The 24,437-nt window shown below is 47.0% G+C and overlaps 1 protein-coding gene and 1 long non-coding RNA gene across 2 annotated transcripts in view; one reads left to right on the forward strand and one right to left on the reverse strand.

The window, feature by feature from the left end:
* Shroom3 (shroom family member 3) overlaps window positions 1-24,437 on the forward strand; it is a 301,901-nt gene that overhangs the window by 205,766 nt on the left and 71,698 nt on the right. The window lies entirely within an intron of this gene.
* On the reverse strand, window positions 480-22,755 carry LOC128108614 (uncharacterized). Its single transcript, XR_008217534.1, has 4 exons — window positions 22,662-22,755; window positions 21,565-21,625; window positions 20,317-20,443; window positions 480-971 (listed from the first exon to the last, which is right to left on the reverse strand). It is a non-coding gene; the product is annotated as an uncharacterized LOC128108614 (long non-coding RNA).

Consider the following 24,437-nt stretch of genomic DNA (forward strand, 5'->3'; position numbering starts at 1 on the left):
CCTACTCACTCCCCGACCCATATTTTCCTTCCTAAAGAACCATAACTATCTTGGTTTCAAGAATTATCTTTTACCATTTTTTTTTTGTTTCTTGCCTTTAATAATTCCTCATCTAAAGTCCACTAGTGTTGGAGATGGAGAGACGGCTCAGGGTCAGAACACTGGCTGCTCTTCCAGGGGACTAGAGTTTGGTTCCCAGCATCCACATCCCAACACCCACAAACACCCCACATCCCAGCACTTACATCCTAGCACCCACAAACTCCAGTTCCAGGGCATCCAGTGCCCTCTTCTGGCCTCTGTGGGCACCAGGCATGTACATGGTGCACAGGCATACACGCTCACAAAACATCCATACACACACACACACACACACACACACACACACACACACACACACACAGAGAGAGAGAGAGAGAGAGAGAGAGAGAGAGAGAGAGAGAGAGAGAGAGAGAGAGGGAGAGAGAGAGAGAGAGAGAGAAAGTTTATCAGTGTTTATTAGAAAATGTATACGTAAGTTTAAATGAGTTGACCAACATGACTTATGCCATTTTTCTTGTACTTATAACTGGTCACAAAATTGAAAGCCAGTGGAGACAGGTCTTATGGGTCTTGCTGGCCCCGGGGCTCACTGTGCAAACCAGGCCTGCTTCGAGCTGCAGCGGTTCTTCCGTGTCTGCCTCCTGGGTTCTGGGATTACAGGTGCGGCCCGTCACGTCTGGCTCCAGAAGCTGGTACTTCCACGTGGTACCCGGATAACAGACTGTAACGCTGAAAAGTTCCCAGGTCTTAGGTTCCCAGCGAGAGTAGGAGAAGTTGACGTGTAAAGCCGTGTCTCTAGACTCCTGGCTCGAGCGTCATCCGCTGCCTTCTGGAGGCCCTTGAATCGTAAGGTGTCTGTCCCTGATCCTTTGGTGACCACGGGTTGTTGACTTAAGTCCATCGATAAGTGTCTGGCAATCTAGAAAATACTGACAGTCACACAGAGATTATAGTCTCTTCCCTCGTTCCAAAGAAAAAAAGTTCAACTGGCTTAATCTGTTCTGCTCAGTTTATCTTTTATCAGCTTAAGATGAACCGGGGCGGGAGGAGGCAGCGAGGTGTGACAGCGCAGCTGATAAGATCTTGGGGGGTCTCCGTGCTGTGTGTGACTTGTGCAGGACCGAGGGGCTCTGCACCCCCTCATCGAAGACTAAAGAATCACAGACCTGCCCTTCCTGACACTCTTTGTAAGCCCTGATTTTCACAATAAATCCCAGAGGCATTGACTGTGACGTCACGGGACCTGCCGAGCCGTGACCAGTGTGCAGGCTCTCAGCTGGGGCACCTCATCGGGCACTGTTTGGCCCAGACAGCAGTGTGGGGTTGAGTGGTTTGGAGTTCTGTGGATCTGCTCTCCCTGTCTTCTCCCCTCCCGTCCCTCCTATCTCCACTTTCCTAGTTGTAAAAAAAAAAAAAAAAAAAAAGTATCAATTTGTAGACCATAAACCACCCATTAAAAAAGACCTGCTGGCTGGGGAGATGGCTCAGCAGGGAAGAGTGTTTGCTGTGCAAGAGGGAAGACCTGAGTTCAAATCCCTAGAGCCCACCTAGAAAGTTGGAGACAGTCATGTGCATGCTCATCATCCCAGCACTGGGGAGGTGCACGGAATAGAAACAGGAAGGTCCCAGGGGCTCCATGTCTGCCAACCTATCTCCAGGTTCAGTGAGAGGCCTTGCCTTAAAAGAATAAGGTAAACAGTGCTTCTCTGGCTTCTGCACACACACACACACACACACACACACACACACACACACACACACACACACACATTCTCACATGAATCTTACTGTAAAAAGGGTTATAAAAAGCCAAATGAAACCAGTGCCCACCTTTACTCCCAGCTTTAGGGAGGCAGAGGCAGGAGGATCAAGGCTAGCCTGGTCTACATAGTGAGCTCCAGGATAGCCAGGACTATGTAGAGAGACCCTGTCTCAAAACAACAACAAAATGAAAACACATTAAAATGTACAATGTACTTGAAAATATGCAAAGTTATGAACGAGAGAACATAAAAAGTGAAAACAGATGTGTTATAGAGGTGGGACTGTGGGAGACTTTCCTTTACAGTTCATTTAGTTCCTTGTTGACATGTTTCCTACAGGGCTGGAGAAATGGCTCAGAGGTTAAGAGCCCTGGCTGCTCTTCCAGAGGACCCAGGTTCAATTCCCAGCAACCACATGGCAGCTCACAACTGTCTGTAACTCCAGTTCCAGGGCATCGGACATGTTTCCTACGCTAAAACCAGCACATAATAAGTAGAAAACATAATGCTAAATTAAACAGAATCCCTCCCATCCTATCCCTCCCCAAAGAAGTTGGAAAATATCATGGGAAAATTCCCATGTCCAGCTTCTGTCTGAGAAGTTGGAAACAGGTTCCACTGGGCGACGATCCTTGGAAGGCCTCTCTGGACAAGATGAAGGCATTCCAGTGAGCCACCACCCCCTGGCTTGTTTCCGCCCTGTAGCTTCTATTCCTCTGTAGCCTTCCTCCCGTGCGGATTTCAGACACCTTGTCTGGCTGTCCAAACAGCCTCTTATCTGGCCTCTGTACCCGAGCATGCTTGGCTCCCATTTCCTGGCAGTTGTAGACAGCAAGCCAGGTTCACACAGTGGGTGAGCTGCATGGGATTCTTACGGTTATCAGCATTCCTATAACTTTGGAGAATACCCTTTTTCTCATGGACTAGCTTATTCAAAAATTTATGATTAGAAAAATGTATTCTTATTCTTGTGTGCAGTGTGTGAGTGAGGGGGGTGCTTGTGGGGGTCGGAGGACACATTTTTCTTTCCTCTTTTTCTTTTCCTTTTCTTTCTTTCTTTCTTTCTTTTTTTTTTTTAAAAAATTCTTTTTTGTTTGTTTGTTTTCCAGACAGGGTTTCTCTGTGTAGCCTTGGCTCTCCTGGGTCTTGCTCTGTGGACCAGGCTGGCCTCGAACTCACAGAGACCTGCCTGTCTCCGCCTCTGAAGCTCGGGGATCAAAGGCATGTACCACCACTGCCCAGCTCAGAGGACAACTTTTGGGAGTCTGTTCTGTCCTTCCTCATGGGCTCTGCGGATCAAACACAGGCTGCCAGGCCTACCTGGTAAACACTTTGAGCCATCTTGCCAGCTCAGAAAGTTATGAATTTAAGTAAAGAAAACATTTTGTATTTGTAAAATCAGGTTAGTTGGAAAAGGCAGTTTCCTATCTAAAGAGCTCAGTGAGCCTCACATTGTCGGAACGTTTGTAGCATTTCTGTGTATTTTTTCCCGATTGGTGATTTTTCTTCAGTTTGTGTAGCCAGGATGTATAGTTGACTGATAGCTGTGACTCCCAATCAAATAGTCTTATTTTTATTTTAACATGCTTTGATTTGATTTCTCTGTGTATGAATGTTTGGCCTGCATACATGTGTGTTGTAGAAAATTATTTGTGTTACTTTTGTTTATGCTGCATTTGTTTAACTCTGTGAAGCTGTGTTACTGTGCCTGTCTAAAACACCTGATGGTCTGATAAAGAACTGGCCAATAGCAAGGCAGGAGAAAGGATAGGCGGGCTGGCAGGCAGAGAGAAGAGATAGAAGAGGAAGAGATGGAGGAGTGGAGAAAAGAGGAGCCAGAGAAGTATGAGGACATCAGGGGCCAGCCACCCAGCTACACAGAGAGCAACAGAGTAAGATTTGTATAAGTAAGAGAACGGGAAAAGCCCAGAGGCAAAAGACAGACGGGATAAGTTAAGAAAAGCTGGCAAGAAACTAAGCCAAGCTAAGGCCAGGTATTGATAAGTAAGAATAAGCCTCCATGTGTGATTTATTTGGGAGCTGGGTGGCAGGCCCCCCAAAGAAGAGCAAAAACAACAAACAACATAAGTGATCACTTGTCTGGTGCCTGCAAAGGCCAGAAGAGGACACTGGATCCCCTGGAACTGGAGTTATGGGTGGTTGTGAGCTGTCATGTGGGTGCTGAGAAGTGAACCCAGGTGCTCCGTAAGAGCAGGCAGTGCTCACCTCCTCCGAGTTCCCTCTCCAGCCCCAAGAGTCTGATTCTTTTGCCTTCACGTGAGGAGGCTAGCAGAGCTTTCAAAGATAACAATGTCCGTGCTATTATTAAATAACTAATGACAACAGTGAAGCCTGGAATCCATTCCCAGGAATTATAATTCAGTCGACTTGGAGTCAGTACTGAGCCTTGGTGATCTGTGCTTTTCAAATACATGAATAACATAACATTATAAATACACATAACATTAGTTACTAGCCCAGCCAATTTTATGTGGACAGTTCAGTTTTGTTAAGCATTTTTGAACATTTATCTAGTATGTGCAAGGCCTTGGTTCTATCCCCACATTGTCAAAAGCAAAGTATATTCATATTGTTGTGCATTAGGAATGGATCTCCAACGTCTTACCTTGCAAAACTGAAACTTCATGCGTACTAAAAACAACTCTTAGCTCTATTCATACTACAATATAGTCTTCCTACTTCCCTAGCCCCGGGGCCCTGACTAAATCTTGGTTTAAAGGCTGCTTGCCAGGTAATTCAAATGAGCCCAAACTGAAGACCATTGACCAGGGTCCCCACCCCAAACAGGTTCTAGGTTTTTACAGTTGTTATTTGGTTACTATAGTTACCAATGCCACTCAAAATTAGGTGGGATAAATTTATTGCCAACATAATAACAGGACTGGACTGTATGTGTTCTTGAGCAATAACAGTCTTCTGCCCTGGGCCTCGAAAGGAAGAATCACTTCAACTTGGCAGCAATCCCGCCTGAGAGGTGCTTATTCATGCCACACTCAGCCGATGTGACCAGGCGGGCATCCAGGCGAATTCAGTTTGATTTCCTATCTCCCTACTGGAGATAGCTTGTGTTTAATTTCTTGACCCACCTTCCATACCAGTTACAGGCGTGGCATCTGGGCAGGTGTACCAGGAAGCTGTGGCATTCCTGGAGCACCTTGGACCTATGTATGGTTTTGTCAGGAGCACCAGCCACTTGGGGGAGAGAAGGTTCTGGAAGGCCCAGCTGGACCTTGGCTATCCCAGGCGTGGTGAGCCTTGCCCTGGTGGAAGTCTATGGACTTCCTGCTTTGTGCCACATCTACAACAGTTCGACTGTGTGTATTGGTGTTCATGGCTATTGAAGCTTGCCGAGTTCATCATCTTAATTCCTACCATGTGTCATCATTCTTCCTGAGTCTGATAGATTAGATACATTGCCCTGTTCTGGTATTTTTCCAAGAACTGTCTGCTTTGTCCATCTGTGAAAAGGAGCAGGTTTTTTGTTGTTTTGTTTAGATCCTTGGACCTTGCTTACATCCTTCCCTTGTAACACGGAATTCAACCCTTCTCCCTGTTCCGTGATGGTACAGTCAGTCTTTCTCTTTGCCATCAGGTGTGACAGCCTGACCCCATGTCGTCCCTTCGATCTCTGATAAGTGCTGGCCTGGAATTCTGTAGTGGCAGCTCTGACCTGCCTGACCCTGCATATTACAGAAAGCTTGAAGTGTACCGTGAAGTTCCAGCTAGACATATTTATCACAAAACCAAACAGAACCAGGTCACGGCGTGACCCTGTGGATTATGAGGAAAGAATTTTCCAAGGAAATGTTTGGGCTGAAGTATTCAATGATTTAAAGAGATACGTCCAAAGGCCTCCAAAAAATGTGCCGTTTTCTATATTGTATGTGTAACATTAAAGAATCCTGTGGTTCCTAGTGTTTCCTCAAGTTAGAGAACGTTCTGGGCTCACTCAGTACAGCTGTAGATTTATGTGATTGTATATTATAAAGACAGTTCATGTATTTCAGCTTGCCTGAGTTGAAGAAAGATCTGCTTAACTCTTCATTTTATAGTTTTTATTGGCATAGAAATGGATTTCATAAAGTACTTTGTCTATATTTACCCTCATCAATTCTTTAATTTTACTATATTTATGTGTGTGTGTGTGTGTGTGTGTGTGCGTGTGCATGTGCGTGCGTGTGCATGTACATGTGCGTGCGTGCGTGCGTGCATACATCAACAGTGCACAGCCATGTGGATCCCAGGCATTGAACTCAGGCTGTCAGCACACACCATGACTGAAAACAGCTTTGGGGACGACAACGTGTATTTCATCCCTAACTCCCAGTCCTGAGGGAAGTGAACAGGGCAGGAGATGAAGCAGGATGCTAGGGGTGGGTGGGGGTCCTGCTGACTGGCTCATTCCTCATGGCTTGCTCAGCCTGCTTTCTTGTACACCCCAGGACAGCCCACGGTATGCTGGGTCCTCTCACATCAATTATGAATCAAGAAAATGCTTTACAGATTTGCCTACAGGCTGGTCTGTTAGAGGCATTTTCTCAGTTAAGCCTCCCTCTTCCCAGATGACCCCAGCTTGTGTCAAGTCGACAAAACCAAACCAAAACAAAACAACCCAAAAAACTAACTAGCACAGCCGTCCTGCCAGATCCCCATCAACTTATCAAATGTGTACAGTGACCTAGTAGTCAACCCTGAAAAGGAAGGAAATCGTCTTGCAGGCTACAGTGTGAATGAACCTTGAGGGTATTACGGTAAATGAAACACATCAATCTTGCAAAAATGGATACGGTATGATCCCATTCATATACATAGCCAAAGAAGTCAGGTCCAGCAAAGTAGAAAGGTAGTTGGCGGGAGCAGGGTGTAGAAGGATTTAAGAACTGCTTAAATGGGCAAGAGAGGTGCAAGATAAAAAAGAATTCTGTGGCAGGATGGTAGTGACCAAGGGACAGCCCTTTGAATATATTTTGTGCCACTGAACTGTGGTTAAGGTACACTTGGTTATTTATGCCTACCGCAGTTTATGAAAAGGAAATGCTGTGTGCATGGCAGAGGTTATCATTGCCAGGCAAACCAAAAGGATCACTTACTAGGGAGTTACACGAATTTCTTCTGTGGTCGGATTCATGGAGAGAGGGGCCTGTACCACAGGGCATTGTTAGGACTGTGCCCAAGGAGAGACTCATAAAGCCGAACTGGCTGCTCAAAGTGAAGGTATAAGTTTGTCGGGTGTTTTGAGGAAGCTAACGGAAGGCCCCAAGACCACACTAGCCCGCCGGCTGTGCCCACCCACACATCACAGGTGACTCGTGGTAAACTGATTTCATTTTCCCCATCACAGCTCTTCCTCTGCGGCACCCGGCTCCATGAATTTGGTATTATCGCACATCCTGTTGCTTAAGCTAAAAAATCCGGGCATCTTCCTTGGCCCTTCCTACTGTTCTTAGTCAAATTTGACAGACTTTCTGGCCACTCACAGACAAGCACATAAATGTGAACGGCGGCATTATTCACAACAGACAAAAGACAAGGACATCCAAGCCGTATATCAGTTGGCAAATAAATAAACTCAGGGCTGTACATCTGTACAGTGGGACACTCTTCAACAGTAAAAAGGAACACGCTGTTGACACTTGCTACAACATGGGTGAGTCTCAAAGACATACTTCCTGAAAGCCAGCCATTTAAATGTCTATGCTGTGTGGTTCTGTTTATTTGAAATACCTAGAAAAGATAAATCTGTGGAGCTGAAGAGAGGTTCATTGGTAGCAGGGGGCTGAAGGTGGAAGCTGGAATGGGGATGAGAAAAATTTCAGGGTGATGAAACTATCCTAAAACTGGAATATGGTGATGGCTGCAAAATGCTATCAATTTATGGGGGAAAAAATCAATTCATATACTTTTAAGAAGAGCATCTTATGTGGAAAATACTTTTGATACTTCATGTTGAATCTTACAGACGTCGTAAGGACAGGAATGCCAAGGGGCATGGCCGTTTAAATGGACAGAGCAGGTTGGCAGGCCCTGTCCTTTGTACCTCTCTACCCTTTCTCCTCGTCCTTAGCGATCCAGCAATCCCTGGCCTCAGCCGCGCTCAGCCATTTCACTGTTCTTGTTTGTTCAGCAAATATTTGAGAGGCACCTGTGTGCCAGGTACCTAGTGCTAGAAGCCTAGCCGTAAGTCAAGTGTGACAGCCATACACAAGCAACTACCGTTGACACCAGGTGAGAGCTCGGTGGCCTAGTGGAGCTTATGTTCCAAGCACAAGCCCACCATCACCTCCCACCATCACCTCCAGGCTGGACTCTTCTTAAGGGAGTAAGTTTTAGTGTGTGGAGAAGAGGATCTTGTCTCATACCTCAGGAACATGGCCTTCTTCCTAGTATTTGCAGAGCTAAAGGAAGAAGCATTAGTTAAAATGTCTTCTGCTTGTCCCTTCAGTCACCTCCAAGAGAAAAACAACTCTATTTTTTGTTTGTTTGTTTGTTTGTTTTTGTTTTTCGAGACAGGGTTTTTTTTCTGTAGTTTTGGAGCCTGTCCTGGACTAGCTCTGTAGACCAGGCTGGCCTCGAACTCACAGAGATCCACCTGTGCTGGGATTACAGGCATGCACCACCACCGCCTGGCTGAAAAACAACTCTAAATTGGGCCAGACTGAAAAGCAGACCCTTCCCTGCATGCAAGCAGGCTATGGAAACTGCTCAGCCCCCCCACTGGACTGCATGGGGTGGGATGGGTGTGGGAGGAAGGCTTAGGGAGCCATGGAGCTGGAGGCCTCCTCCACATTGGCTTGTTGAAGTGACTGTCCTCCCCAGATCACTGGTAGACTTCTCAGTTGGAATAGACTTAATATAGACAAGTATCTCCATTTTCAGAAACTTCCTCCATTCTGCATGAGTAATGTTAGAAATGCCCTGTTGGCCAGGGGTTGAGTGACAAGACTCCCAAGAAGACGGCTGTCAGCTCTCCCCTCTGCCTCTGTAAACTCATGTCTTTCCATGTTTCCCTGCTTTGTCTACACAAGAAGAAGGATATTGAAGTGTCACCGCTCTGCTCCAGGCTAGAAGGCTGGTGGCTGGGTGGGGAGCGTGCAGCCTGGGAGCAAGCTCTCAGGAAGGAATTGGTCTATTTCCTTTTTGTTTATTTCTTGTTCTTTGAGTTTTAAGATGAAAAGAATTTTAATTGTGGCAAGGCATATAACATAAAAATGGCGACTGTGCAGCTCAGTAGCGTTAGGACATACATGTGTAAAATAGATCAAAATCCTCTATCCATGTATAACGCTACTTGCCTGACGTCTTGTTGTAAAATTAGTTAAAAAGATGGACTTTTGAAATCTATATAATGTCCTCAACTTCTTATGTGTCAGGAAGTAAAGGTTTTTAAATGTGTGTGGGGGTGGGTGGGTGAGTGTGTATGTGTGTGTGCGGGGTGGATGGGTGTGTATGCATGTGTGGAGAGTGGATGGGTGAATGTGTATGTGTGTGGAGGGGGTGGGTGGGAGTGGGAGCCCACAAAGGTTTCCTAGTGAGAGCTGAACTTGCTTACACAGCAGGGCTGCATTAGGGGATGGCTGGTCTATGTGCATGGTTACCAGGTGCCTGGGATAGTCTGCATTTGGCTGTGCTGGGGAGGTCTTTGGCTCCACCCCTTGGCATTCCTTTAAAAGCCCTTTAGTAGGGACAGAAGAGGCTGGTGGGTTTTGACCCAGGCTTTCCCGAGGCTGTCCTGTGTTTCTGTCTCTCCCCTCTATATTTCTATCTAAGTATTTCTCACTTCTCCCTCCTCAAGAGTCCCCTGGGGAAAAAGAGGGAGCTGGTCTCCCTCAGATGGGTGTGTGTGTATATGTGAAGAGGTGGGTGAATGTGTATGCGTGTGAGGGTGTGGATGGGTGTGTGTGGATGGGTAAATGTATATGTGTAGGAAGAGAGACCTATTTCCAGTAATGTTGATTACTTACTCTATTTCTCTAGGTTATTGCTTTGTTTTGGTTTTTTGTTTTTGTTTTTGTTTTTGTCTCCTACATATTTTCAGATATTGAGGAAAGCTGACATCCAGCAGACTCTTGGTCTCTCTTTAACTCAGGCCTGTATGGAAGTGTCTGCTAACTGTGAGGAAGCAGAACCACCCTCCTTAGCTAGTGCCTATGAGGATTCCAGAACACCCCCTCCCACCCCCCAAGCCCTCTCAGCAACTGTTCCACATTGGTCTCTGGCTATGGCTCTAGCAGCTGCCAGGGGCCCCACTTGGGTTGGCTCCAGTTTCCTGAAGTCTGGCAGTCAGTTAATAAGGAAACCATGGCTGTAAATCACTGGCCCAGACAGTTCCTTCTGGGAAGCTTCAAGGCCTGTCATGGTTTTTCATTCCTACACATGGGAAAGAGACCAGGGCTCCCTCAGACACAGACGTGACTATGGACCAAAGCAGGCCCTTCAGACACAAGTCTGACTGGAGACCAGAGATAAACATGGTGGGTGTGGGCAGGGAGCGGGAGGGAAGCACAAAGCGGGCTTAGCAAAGACTGAGACATGTCCGTTTTAGAAAGAGGATTAAAAAACATTCCTAATCCGGCAGTTGCTATACTGATAGGAGAGCTCTCAACTGGTAATTAGTGATACAGGATTTTCATCATCAACAGATTTGAAAGCGTTATTTGTCTGGTGAAGTTGGGAGTGTTAAGTCTCGGAGAGAATATTGGTTGGGGTTGCATTCCAGATGAGGAGGCACACGTGATTGCTTCCCTGAAGGAGCTCAGTGACAGTGTCAAGGACATGGGGGCACCCCGCAGCAGAGCAGGCAGACAGGGACAGGCTGAGGAACAGAGTTAGAAGGTCCTGAGGTTCTTTAGTGTCAAGAAGGGATCAGGGCCACAAGGTGGTTCATCGGGCACAGGCACCGATGACCTGAGTTAAATCTCCAGGACCCACACGGTGGAGAGAGAACCAAGTCCCTCACATTTTCTCTGACCTTCACACGGATGCTGTGGCAGACGTTTGTGGCCCCTCCCCCCCCAGAAATGTTGAAGAAGGAGGAGTTGAACAGGAAAGGTAAAGAATATTCCAAGACCCTGCTCAAAATATGAGAGTCAGGGCTGGAGAGATGGCTCAGCGGTTAAGAGCACTGACTGCTCTTCCAGAGGACCAGGGTTCAATTCCCAGTACCCACACGGCAGCTCACAACTGTCTGTAACTCCATGATCTGACACCCTCACACAGACATGCATGCAGGGAAACACCAATGCACATAAAATAAAAAAAAATAGATTATTAAAAAAATAAGAAAAATATGAGAGTCATTCTTAGTAACATGAATAGTAGCACCTTTCAGACATACTGAGTTCTGTGGTTGATCTGATTGGGAATACAGGATAGCCATATGTGAGTCACGACAGTTTATGGTAAGCGCCAAAAACTTGGTTCACAATTCAGAAAAAAATGGCTAGAGCACGTGAGGACAGATCTTGAAAGAATGAGGCTCCTTTAAATAAAGGGGGACAAGCAGGGCAACCTGGGCTCACCAAAGCGATGTGACGTGACGTGACCGGCCTTTGTTTAGGGATGCAGGAGACTTTGGTAAAAACAGGCCTCAGACTGGCTTCTAACAAAGAGTTATATGCTTTGCTTTGCAGTGCTGGGAATCAAACCCAGGACCTAGGCTTGCTAGGTAATTGTTTTCTTATTGAGCTGTTCCCTGGCATGGCCTGTGGGAACCTTAATTCAACTATATCTACATGTGCTGTGCACCACAGGGCATCAGAGATGAATGAGGTGGATTCGCTGGGTTTGGAACACTGTTAGGGCTAGAAGGGGAGACACACACACACACACACAAATTATTTTATGGGTATGGATATTTTGTCTATGTTGAATCCTCTGGAACTGTAGGTACAGACAGTTGTGACCATCATGTGGGTGCTGATAACTGGGTCCTCTGCAAGAGCAACAAGTATTCTTAATGGCTGAGCCATTGCTGAACCCCAAGAGACTTTTGTTTTAATTATGTCAGTATGTTTATTGAGGTAGAATGTGTTGAGAGCTGTAGTAGATGATTGACGCCTTTCTGAACATTCAGAGGTTTCTCCGTAAGAACTCTAGAAGTGCCTCTGAGAAAGGAATACACGCAGATCCTAGGCAGTTGGCTAGTATTTTCATAGTGGAGACTGGGGTTAAGGGAGAGACCGAAACCCAGACAAAGGAAAACATGAGTCAGGTACGTAAACCAGAAACCAGGGAATGCTGGCAAATTGTAACCATCTGAGTCATAAAGGTGCCTTAGAAAGCAGTCCCCTAGAGCTGCACTAATGTGGATGGGATCAGGCCAAGTGCCCTGCACTTGGGTGGAGGCAGGCTGTTTAAGAGGAATATATTCAGGGCTCTGCTCACCTCCCGTTAGAGTTATAAGTAAAATGGTTTATGTATAGCTTTCTTCTGATGCTCTCAATAGCTGTGGTCTTTGCCTACAGAGAAAGGATGTGGCCACCTTCCTCTTCCCTCTAGGAGATGGACACACTTTGTCCACTCATTGAAATAATTTCACTTATAACATCTCTTGAGTCTTTTGGTTACCCAGGCTGGTGTGGAAAAAGCCTGGGTTTGAACCAGCATTCCTGTTCTCCCACTTCCCTGATGGACCTCCAGGTTCCTTTAAGCTGGCCCTTGTGTTCTTCTGTAAAATGGGACTGGTGGTCACTACCTTTGGGTCTTATAGTACAGACTGTAAGTCCAGTATAGAAAGCCTGGACTGTATGTGAACACAAGGCAGTCAGTCACCTCTTTCTGGGCAAGTCTGTTGTCCTGATTTCTCCCATGAGGCAAGGGCAATCAAGAGCCAGTTAGATCTGCTCAAGGTCTGTGACCTTTTTGACTTTAGCCAACATAAGCACCTTTGGATGCCTCCCAAATGTGCTGGCTACAAGAACTTTAAAAAAAAAAAAAAAAAAAAAAAACTTGTCCCATTTTATCTTGGTTCCTAGGCAAGAGCACTAAGGTATGTGGAATAACACTGACATCCGGCTTGGAAGGGAAACAGCTTCCTGGACACCTACAAGGAGAAAGTCGTGCTTAAGAACAAATAAGCAAGAGAGCAGAGAGACTTAGCCTTTGGCTGGAGTCTGCATACGAGAGTGTAAAGTAAACTGTGATATGAGGCAGATGAAAGGGAGCCTGGGAGATGACTCCAGGAAAAGTCATCTCCAGGGCCAGCTACAGTCCCTTTTAGAGGCTCATGTCTGCAGGTGTTGGAAGAATAAGGGGCAGCTCCTTGGCTCCTGGGGGTCAGGAAAGAAACCGAGATGCCGAGAAGGCCGCCACATCCAGTTCTTCTGTTTTGCTTTTGGAAAGCCAGAGCAGCTAACCCTGGAGACCAGCAAAGCTGCCAGGTTGCTGGTGGAAATGTTTTATTTTCAAGCATAAGCGTTAGAATTTACAAATGAAGGTAGGTGGTTAGAAAAACTGATCTCACCCCTTTAAGATCAGGTGCGCAGTCCGTTCCACACCTCAGCTATGGTCAGCCGTCAAAGTCACTTGCAACCCTCAAGTCCCAATTTGCTTTACCCCAGGAACCCTCCTTTCTAATAAAAATCTCTCTCTTGAAGTTACTTTTCCTCACCATGGAGGGATCCTTAAAGCCATGCCTTGAGGCAATGCTGGTGGCCGTTAAGTTTAAAGTATTTCTGTGTAGCCATGACTTCACACATGGGAGTCAGGAAGAAAGCGTAATAGGTTTTATGACGATGCTCAGAAAAGTAACAGCAGGTCTTTTGTGAAAGGTCCAGGGTCCTGACAGGGTGGAAGGATAGGAAATGCCAAATCTCTGACCATGTTTCTTTTAAAAAGTAACTGGTTTGCTGTTGTTATTTTGCATTGTTCTGAAGTCATTGTTGGTGTCTTCGATGAGCCAGGGAAGCAATGAGTCATAGTTCTGCAAGCAGTGGGGAAACATGATACTCTAGTCATTAGGACAGATATCTATAGGTCATTTTGTTATTTATCATGCCAGCTTTCTGAAGAATCACCTGCCTCCACTCTCTCCTTATATGTCAAATGAGATTAGATTCAGACACCCAGCCTGGCTTTAAACCTTGTCCTTACCGCCTTCGGGGCAAGCTGATGGTTCCCAGCCCAGGGCACCTCCTGGCCCAGGTTTCTTTCTACCACTCAGCTCATCTCATGTACTGTCTCCCCACCTAGTCTTCAGGCAGGCATGCACACAGGATCACAGAGCAGTAGGTCTCCAAATTAGCCAACTGGAATCAGGCCCAGGATGCTGCAACTGTTCCCATCACATACACCGTTTCTCATCATTCCACAGACGATACAGGACGGCAGCAACTTACACAGTATGTCGTCATCAGATTAGGTATTAACTATGAGGAATCTAGAGCTGAGTCTATCTAAAGGCAAGTGTGTGGCGGTTACATGCAAAGATTATGCATTTTACACAGGGGCTTGAGCACCCACGGTTTCAGACTGGCAGAGGGGCGGGAGCAAGAGATACCTGTCCCCGGAGACACCAAATGATACCCATGCCTGTTAGAGACGGGTTGGGAACCAGCAGCATTAGGCAGTTATTCCACCTCTACGGCAGCATGTTGGCCTTCCCTCCCAAGCCCATCTGGATCTTTATCCATGTCCTAAGAAACTTGAATACTTTTCTGGGAAAAAAAAAGAAAAATTAAAGAGAGGGCTCAGCGGTTAAGAGCACTGGCTGCTCTTTCAGAGGACCCAAGTTCAAGTCCCAGCACCCACATCGCAGCTCACACCTGTCTGTAACTCCAGTTCCAGGCCTTCTGACACCCTCACGAAAACATATATGCAGGCACGACACCAATGAACATAAAAATAAATTATATATATTTTTAAAAAATCAAAAATTTGCAGTCCCCATAAGAACATATCCCAGAAAAGATTTCAGTCTTCAAGTCTTCTAAGGCATCATCAGTTAAAAATCCTCGCTGGCAGGGACAGCTGAGGTTCTGAAGACTGTCCGGCTAGATCCTGTCCAGTCCTACACACTCTGCCTCCTGCTCCCCTGTGCATGCTGCTTGCCGACCAGGATGTAGCAGGATTTGAATGCACTCCAGTTGAACCCATGCTCTTAAGGACCTGTCACTGATGGAGTCTTACCTTGCAAGGTCTTGGGCCAGCAGCACTCACTGTCACCTAGCTCACATGCTATTCAGAGTCAGCGCCCTTCACATGCCAAGCGCCCTTCACCTTCCTCCTGAGGGTCACGGCCTCTCGTGAGAGGTGGCAGCTGTGAGTGGTTCTCATCAACACTGCTCAGAGAGAGCTTCAAGGTTGGAAAGGAAAAACACTTTCTCCAGCATAAACCGGCAGGGTCAGTACTAGCCGGCGAGAGTTAGAAGTCTGAACGGCAGCTAGATTTCTACCTCTGGCTAGTGACGTCACACGGTGGGTTTTCTTTCCTGAGATTTCTACATGGGGATGAAAGTTTACGTGGATACCGTGAGTTGAATATAATAATTCTTCAACACAATCATCATTCTCTCCCCATTAAAAACTCAATGATTTTAAGGGCTAATAGGAGCTAAGATTCAACATGTATTTGCTTTATACCAAGAGCTGTTCTAAGTGCCTCCCCATGAAGTAGGGGATTTAAGACACCAACAGCTGTGTCGTCCAGATCAGCGTCAAGCCCCTGCTTCACAGCTGAGTCAAGCCGCCTCCTTCACTTCTCTTGAGGGAAGTGACAAGTCGAAGGTCACCTAGTAAGGGCTGCAGCCAGGGCTCCAATTGGGCTGTTTCTGGAGTCTATACTCACGCTGGCACTGCTGGAATGTGATTCTACCTTAGTGGTGAAGGCCTAAGGCCAGGGTCAGCGAGCCCGGCACTTCCTGTTTGGCCTGTCCCCCATCTGCAGCAACGGACTTCTGCCATAGCAAGCCACGGCACTGGGGCAAAGGTTTCAGTGATTTCTTCTAGTCTACAACAGATGATCTGAATCCCGCTGATGGCATGAAGGCCATCACTGTCCACCAACTGCCTCTCCGTGTATGTTAATTACTTGCCCTTTCCCTGGTTACTTATACTATCCCACCGACCCATGCTGTTTGAGGCTCTGGGACCTCCAGACTCGCCCCCTGAACTCCTCTCTCCCTCCTCTTGCTCATCCCTGAGGACCTCCCTTAACCCTGGGGATACTTCCCGGACACAAACATTCTCTCCAACTTACTACAGCACACAGAACTGTAAGGCAAGATAACCATAGCTATGTTTTTGAACTCGTTGATACCAGATGCACTGGGCAAGCTCTTGGATTGTTTGCTGGGTACAAATCATGAGCCACTGACATGTAGCAGGAGAGAGATAACTTTCTTTTCTAAAACCTGAGCAGTTTGCTTTGGGAGATCTCATTTAGGCAGGAGACAGAAACTTATCAGCAGCCCACTCAGGGGCTGCTCTAGCCCCTGGCAACTTTGTTAAAAGGAGCCTGGAAAAAGTCTCTAGATGTTTCTGTCTCTGTCTCCCTCTCACCCCCCCAACCCCGTGTGTGTGTGTGGGGGGGCAGGGAGAGTGGGAGGGCACACCTCTGGTCTCTGGGTTGCCCTCTCCCCATACCCATGCTCCCAGCTGGGATAGTGGTGTCCGACACCTCCCCATACTGACCAGGACTCTGCCCATTTGACCTTTGCAGAAACCTTGTGCCTTTCTAAGTCACTGGGCATAGGTTAGTGGAAAGGGCAAGCTCTCTCCAGCCCAGGTACCCCAGGCACACATTTTCCTGACTTCTGCTCATGTTCACCAGCCCCCAGCTGGGACTCGGAACTCTCCCAGTGTCCCGCTGTACCCCAAGGATCTCCTTGCCTTTCTGGTTTAGTTCTAAAAAGCTATAATGTCTGTTGTGGGAGAAACAAGTGCCTCTGACCAGAGCAGTGGCTCTCAACCTTCCTAATGCTGCGACCCTTTAATACAGTTCCTCATGCTGTGATGACCGCCAACCATAAAATTATTTTGTTTCTATTTCATAACTGTAATTTTGCTACTGTTATGAGTTGTAATGTAAATATCTAATATGGAGGATATCTGATATGCAACCCCTGTGAAAGGGTCATTTGACCCCCGCAAAGGGGTCGAGACCCACAGATTGAGAGCTGCTGGACTAGAGGCTTCTTCTAAAGCTTCTGTGGGTTGTGATGATTCATTCCTGCCTTGCCAGAGAATGGCACCAGCTGGGAGGAAGGTGGGACTACCAGGAATTCAATAGAGAGAATCTGAACAACCTAGCTCTCTTCCCCTAAACACACACACTCAATGATTACCCAATAAGACCTTCATCATAACCTGTGGGAGGTATAGTAACTCCCAGTTTACACGGGAAAAGCTGAGCTTTGGCGAGATGAGTTTATCGGCCCTCAGCTGGCAAGCTATTGACGCTGCTGACGGTACTCCATACTCTCACCACTCCATCTGCTTTATCTCGGGAGACTGAGGTCTAGCCTCCCTCCCTTCCTTCCTTCCACACGGTTGCAGCTGAGCCTGGCCTCACTGAGTGCTGGGATTCTGGACCTGTACCACCACCCACAGCTGTGAAGAACTGTCTAGAGACCAGTTTGCCTCTACACAGGGAGCTTCCTGAAGTGCCAGCAAGGCCTCCAGCCGTCTAACACCCCGAGCAGGGACTTTGTAGGTGGACACCGAATGGAAGTAGTCAAGGGGAAAGAATGAGGATGGAAGCCACAATTCCTCACCTCGAGCTATTCTGAAACTTCCTAAATTCTATTCTGCCCACTAAAATAAAAGTAGAAACGAAATTTGAGTATTTAATTCATGTCTAGAACTCGTCTGTCCTTAGCTTGGCAGATTATTTTAGGCACTGAAGTTAGTTTCTTCCTTTTTAAAAAAATTATTTGTGTGCATTGGTGTCTGATCCCCTTCCTGGAACTGGAGTTATAGACAGTTGTGAACTGCCATGTGGTTGCTGGGAATTGAATCCGGGTCCGCTGGAAGAGCAGTCACTGCTCTTAACCACTGAGCCATCTCTCCAGCCCCTGAAGTTAGTTTCTTGGGTCTAGAAGTGTGTAATGTGGTTGGTGACACAGAAATGCTAAGTAAGCCCAAGTGTACCTTTGTCAGCCACAGTCATTCTACTGGGATTTTATTTGCTTTCTAGACATTGTCATCCAAGATGATGGTGGAATGGATATAAACCCCCAAATTGTGCGGCAGTGGTGGCCCACGCCTTTAATCCCAGCACTCCAGAGGCAGAGGCAGGCAGATCTTTGTGAGTTCGAGGCCAGCCTGGTCTACAGAGTGAGTTCCAGGACAGCCAGGGCTACACAGAGAAACCCTGTCTTGAAAAACAAAACAAAACAAAAAACAACAACAACAAAAACCTCCCAAACTTTCAGAATTTCACATAAAACCCCCAGATAACAAATATATATTCAGGCTGTGCATATCAGTGAAGTTTAGAGGTCTTAAGCTGTGATCGCTCTGTCTGTCTGTCTGTTGCTTTCTCTTTCTCTCTGTTTATACCACTTTTTAAATTTTTGAGATAGGGTTTCATGTTTCCTAGGCTGTTATCGAACTTGTAATACAGCAGAAGACAACCGTGAATTTCTGATCCACTTCCTCCACCTCCTGAGTGCTGGGGTGATGGACACATTTGAACTTTTTGTTTTACAGTGTTATGCTTATATATTTTTGAACGAATATTCAGGTTGCTTTCAGTTTCTAAGATAAAGTTCAAATCTTCCAACCAAGACATCCCACAAAGAATACTGTCTCTTCTTGTCTCCTTAGTAACTCGGGATGCTGACCCGGGTGACTGTAACATATTAACAGCCTTCATAATGTTGACAGTGACCTGTCTCTCCTGTGAGAAGAACCATCCTTACCCAAAACTGCCCCTTCCTCCAAGTCACTGTCCTTTCCTCTGCCTCGGTTTAAAGCAGGTCGGGTTTTCCACAGGGTCCCAACCCTGCTCCAGCTGACCATGCCAGGGACCACTGCAGTCACATACTTGTTGTGCCCCAGGGATGAATGAACCTTGCCTACCTAGTCCTTGCCCAGCTCTTTTCTTAGGGTTCTGACCTCTACAAGAGCCCGCCTAGCTCTCTGGGTAACAGGCAGGTCGCATAAAGGCCTTTATGTAGGCCCTTGTTCCTGGGGCTCCGATGAACAGAACACCTGGAGGTCCTTTGTAAACAGGATTTAGCCGGCTGGCGTTGAAGATGCCTTAAATAAGAGAATTAAGGAAGGAGTGAGCGTTATTTAAGGGAAAGGGCCGGGCTAGCTGGACTAGGAGGAGGGTGAATGGACAAAGAGACTCTTGGAAGCTGTAAAGATGATTAAGTTTCCCCCTTTCCCTTACCTATAAAATAAGTCATTTCTTAGATCTGGAGTGGCCTTCGATGAATTCCCTTGCTTTAAGCATCCATTTTACACACACACACACACACACACACACACACACACACACACACACTGGACTAGTTGTTTGGTTTCACATTTTCCTGTCTCTCAAAACATTAAAAAATATTTACTAGAGTGACCATAGTACCAAAAGCTGTATAATGCTCCCTTGAAACCCAAACATCATTTCAGAAAGCAGCCCATCTTTCATCCTCCTAAGATTTTTTCTGTGAAGCAGTAACTTCGTATTTTGAATCTTCCTTCTTGGTTTTATGCTCTTGCTATTAACTCTTACATAGTCCCTAGAATATTCAACAGATGTGGATATTGTTTTCCTAAAGTGTCACACCATTCAAAAGAGCACGCAGAGGAACCAAGGAATTTATTGTACAGCTGTGGTGAGTGAAGGGTTCTATTTTATGTGTGCTAAAAGCATGATTAAATATATTTCTCACATAATATCCCTTATTTGGAAAAAATAAGGGGGGAAAAGTCACGTTGAGTTCCTAAGAACCAATGACAGCCTTCTTGTAAGTAAAATTTGGTTTAATATTTTTAAGGCACAACACATATTATAAAAGCATACATTGGGGCTTGGGGGATGGGAAGTTAGCCCAGCTCCTCTGGTCTTTTTGATCTACATCAATTTCAAAGGAGGGAGAGTGCAAAAGGAACGTGTTTGTTTTTTTAATTTTACATTAGAGTGCACATGAATTTTATTTCTATTAATACATTAAACACAAAGAATCACTGCTTTAAAAAGAAAGTGCACAAAGGAAGTTTTCAGACTAGCCTTTCTTAGAGTGGCCTGTCTTGTTTTTTCCTGTTATTTCCCAATAAAATATTGTACCTTTCTGAAGTTGTATTTCTTCATTAATATTCTTTTCAATAAAAGGCTTCCAATTCTAATGTGAAACATACTTTCTAAAGGCAGTTTTAACACAGGCACTAAAGCTCAGTGTGGCTTCACAGGGACCGTCTTTAACAAGTGACTGGGAATTCACACATGTACACACTGGGCTGATTTCTGCCCCGTGGCTCGCCTTGCTCTGGGGGCAGGGGCAGACCACTGTGGAAGTCAGGCACAGTAAGGAAGTCAGGTCAGAGAACTTACCCTCAGTGTATGCAGACAGACACCGACATCCTTCTGTACTGTGGCCGGGATTTCATCATTTCATGTCTCATCTTGGGTCCCCGGAGACAGGCTGCTTTCCTTCCATCTCTAAAAATACCCCATGTGTCTAAATGGCAGACATAAGACACAGTATTGTTCTAGGACCCATGTTACAATAGAGATGAATTACAGTGTACTATACAGGCTGTATTGGGAGGTAAGATTTGGACCCAAAGTGTGTTTTGAACTGTGGATTTATTTATTTGTTTGTTTGTTTGTTTGTTTGTTTGTTTGTTTATTTTTTGGTTTTTCGAGACAGGATTTCTCTGTGTAGTTTTGGTGTCTGTCCTTGATCTTACTCTGTAGACCAGGCTGGCCTCAAACTCACAGAGATCAGCCTGGCTCTGCCTCCCGGGTGCTGGGTTTAAAGGCAGCACATGCCTTTAATCTCAGCACGGGGGAAGCAGAGGCAGGTGGATCTCTTGAGGATCTCTTGAGATGGAGGCCAGCCTGGTCTACAGAGTGAGTTCCAGCACAGACAGGACTACACAGAGAAACCCTGTCTCAAAAAAAACAAAAAACAAAAAACCAAACCAATAAGAAAACAACAACATACACTGGCTGTAGCATACAATAAAACAGCATTTAAAAAGAAAGAAAGAAAGAAAGAAAGAAAGAAAGAAAGAAAGAAAGAAAGAAAGAAAGAAAGAAAGAAAACAACAACAACAACAGGAGAGTCCCCTGACCCTGAGGACTTAAGAGTTGATAAGACAGTCAGGTCAGTGGCTGGCTGAGTTCTCTACCTGACCATTTCCCCAACACTATAAACTCTAAGGACTACCTCTTCTTCAACCTTAAATTCTTAAATCCTGGAGACCCCTTTCTATTTTTTAAAACTTTATTTTTTATAATTTATTTAACTTTATTATATGTGCATTGGTGTGAAGGCCTCTGATCCCCTGGAACTGGAGTTACAGATCGTTGTGAGCTGCCATGTGGGTTCTGGGGATTGAACCCGGGTCCTTTGGAAGAGCAGCCAGTGCTCTCTGGCGCTGAGCTGTCTTCTCCAGCCCTGGAGGCCCCGTTCTAGCACTGGATTCCTGTAAGTCGTTAGAACGCGAAGCAGCAACACCAGCTGCCTGCCTCCGGTGCCTAGCAACAGTGTGGATACCCTGTGACCATGTGGTAATAACTACTTGTGATAGATAGCACATGTAAAAGAAAATATTGTTTTAACAGAGATAGTACCTTTGGAGTTGGGGGGCAGGCTGTCCACGGCTTCAAAAGAGGTCTGTGGCTGCTAACGCTCCTGCAGCCCAGAAGGATACAACAAACAGTTCAGTATCGGCAAATGGTACCAGCTGGGCAGTAACCGGGGCTCCCAGCTGCCTCCTGCCCAGTTAGGTATCGTTTTTCTGTGTCTGTGTGCATACATATTGCTATAGATATGGAACCTGGAAATTTAACAATAGGGACTCTGCCTGAGCTAGAATAAAGCCAATTGCAAACTGTACTGTTCCGATGATAATCTCTGGAGGAGACATGTGAAAGCAATTAAAAGTACTCTCTGATGGGGGCGGGGATCTTAGCTTCCATTGAAAGAGGCTGGGAGAGCCTTTGAAAAAAGATGAAACTGAAAACACCACCAGGCTTTCCTTACTTATGAACGGAGCAACCATGCCACAGGTACAGAACCAATGGAAACGTACATAACGCTTAAAAGCGTATAAAATATACGTATATAACGTTTAAAACGTAGACAATGTTTAAAACGTATATAGTGTTAAAAATGTGAAAAGCTGAACATAACTCTCAGCTTAACACACAGCTGAAATAACCTTCCCTTGGTCTGGGATGATGCTCATGGAAACGAAAAGGGGCTTGGGCGGGGGTGGAGGGGCAGCAGCTGGACTCCATCACCGACAACCTGAATTTGAAAAAAGGACCCACCGAGAAAAAAAAAGGGGTGATGGTGGTTATTTTCCTTGTAATGTGAGCTTTTTAAAAAGCTGTGAACTTTTTACTTTGCCTCATCATGCTTCATTTGGCCAATTACTAACTGGATGGCCCCTGGACAGCGAGCGCGGGCTCCTGGAGGAGGTTGCCTACTTGTGTGTGGCGTGTGCAAAGAAGACACCGCCGTGTGCGAACTGACAGGGAGAGGGGGTGCGCGCGTGGGTCCCCCCCCCCCCCCCCGCCCTTCTCTTTACCACCACGAGGACCCCGGGGAAGCGCGCGCGATCGTGCGCTCCGGGTCTTCCAGCCTCCGGGGCGCCCTCGGGGCCATTGACATGCAAATCCACCGCTGAGCGCCGGCCAATCGCCGACACTTCCTGGGGGATTACCTGGTGGCGGCTGGCCGCGCGCGCGGCCCCGTTGCGCGGCCCCGGGCCGGGAGGCGTGGCGGTGCGGCACCCGCACGGACGGACGGACGGACGGGCCCGCGCGCTCGGGGACCCGCAGCGGCGGCCAGCCTTCCGAGCGGGGAGCCGCCGCCGAGCCGCGCGCCCGGGGCGCAGGGCGCGGCCGCCGCCCGTTGCTGAGCGCGCGCAGCCGCCGGCGATGCTCGGCGCGCCCGCCGTGGCCGCGAGGTTTGAACTTGGCGGCGGCCGGGAGCCCCGCGGCGCCGGGAGGCGATGGTGAGTGCGGGGCGCGGGGGACTCGGGCCCGGGGCGGCCCGGCCGGGAGACTTCCAGAAGCCCGATCTGCAGAAGGTGTCCCGGGGGTGGCGGTGGGGGGGAACCAGGCAGCCGGCTGCGGGCAGGTGGCGCGCTCCGAGGGGCTCCTGGCACTCTAGGCCTGGTCTTTCTCACCCGGGGCCGGCGGTAGGGGGTACCGGGGGAAGGGGAGGTGAAAGGGGGGGGGGGGCGGGTCGCAGGGCTGCCACTCCAACGGGATTGCTGGTGACTGACAGCGTGAAAACGCTTCAGAAGAAATGATCTGTGAAATATTTTAATTTTGATAAATTACTTCCCACCAGGGCTCCTGCGGAGTGTAGACCGCCTTTGCCTTTCTTAATGTTGCTGGATTGGTCCCTAGCGGGGAGGCCCCAAAGTACTTGGAGGGGGCGCGCGTGCCCCTCCCCCCACCGGCTCCAGAGCCAAGGCAATGATTTCCAGGAGTGTGTTCCGCTGTCAGGTAGCGTGGAAATGAAATTGCACCTGACGTTTGCTTTGCTCTGGGTTGCCAGAGAGCTAAGACCTCCTCGCCGTGGGGGTGGGGTGTGTCCCTCTTTCTCTAAAGCCTTTGGCATTATCCCCCAGCCCCCACCCACCCAGTCCTAGGGTTGCCGGGGAGCAGTTGTGTGCACAGACGGATGACTCTTTGCTTTCGGCCGGGCACCACGTCCATGTAATTCCCATGGAGAGCTATCTGGGTGCGTGGGCTTCCAAAGACCCGTGCCTTTTCTGTTTCTTAATCGTTTTTAAAGGCTAGTGGAATTACGTTCCCAATGAAAACACCTTCTCTCCAAGTGATTTCACCAGAAGCTGGCCTAGATTTCGGTTAATTTCAGTGAATCCTTTTTAAAAGTCCTTTTTCCTATGCTTTGATTTCTCTCTAGATCACGTCTTCCTGCTTTTAAAATTTGTTTTTTTTTCTAATTTTAAAAGCGTTTTGATTGTTGTGGTTGAAAGGATATATATAGATGAGACAAAGAGGGAAATGTGTTGGAGTTTCCTAAGACCTGGTTTTTCATAGCTGCCTAATCAGCTGAGAACTCCAGGGCTGTAGAATTTTCCTCCTGTTCCTAATCTGTTTAGAAACAAAACGTAGGAATTGACAAGGAAATGCATTTGCTTAAAATGCTATAACCAACAATAACTCATTCACATAGTTCCCAGGTTGAAATGGAGTTTATTGTGGCAATTTCTCTTGAACCAGCTTTCCACATCTGCCCCTGGCAAATGGCTTCTGTTTGTACAGCCTGTTTTGTAAATATGTCCCTTCACCATTACGGCAGAATGCCAGACACATATCCCTTTCCAGCGCCTGTAGGTAGCTAGGCTCTTAAAGTTAATATTTTTATTGGTTTCTACATCAGGACTTCCTTACCAAACCCTTGGTAAAACCCTGGAGAAGGTTACCAAGGGATGCTGTGGAGAATTTACTTCCCTGGAGAC

The sequence above is a fragment of the Peromyscus californicus genome, unplaced genomic scaffold (assembly GCF_007827085.1).
Source record: "Peromyscus californicus insignis strain IS unplaced genomic scaffold, ASM782708v3 Scaffold_13__1_contigs__length_99412109, whole genome shotgun sequence".
In the NCBI taxonomy this organism is placed as follows: domain Eukaryota; kingdom Metazoa; phylum Chordata; class Mammalia; order Rodentia; family Cricetidae; genus Peromyscus; species Peromyscus californicus.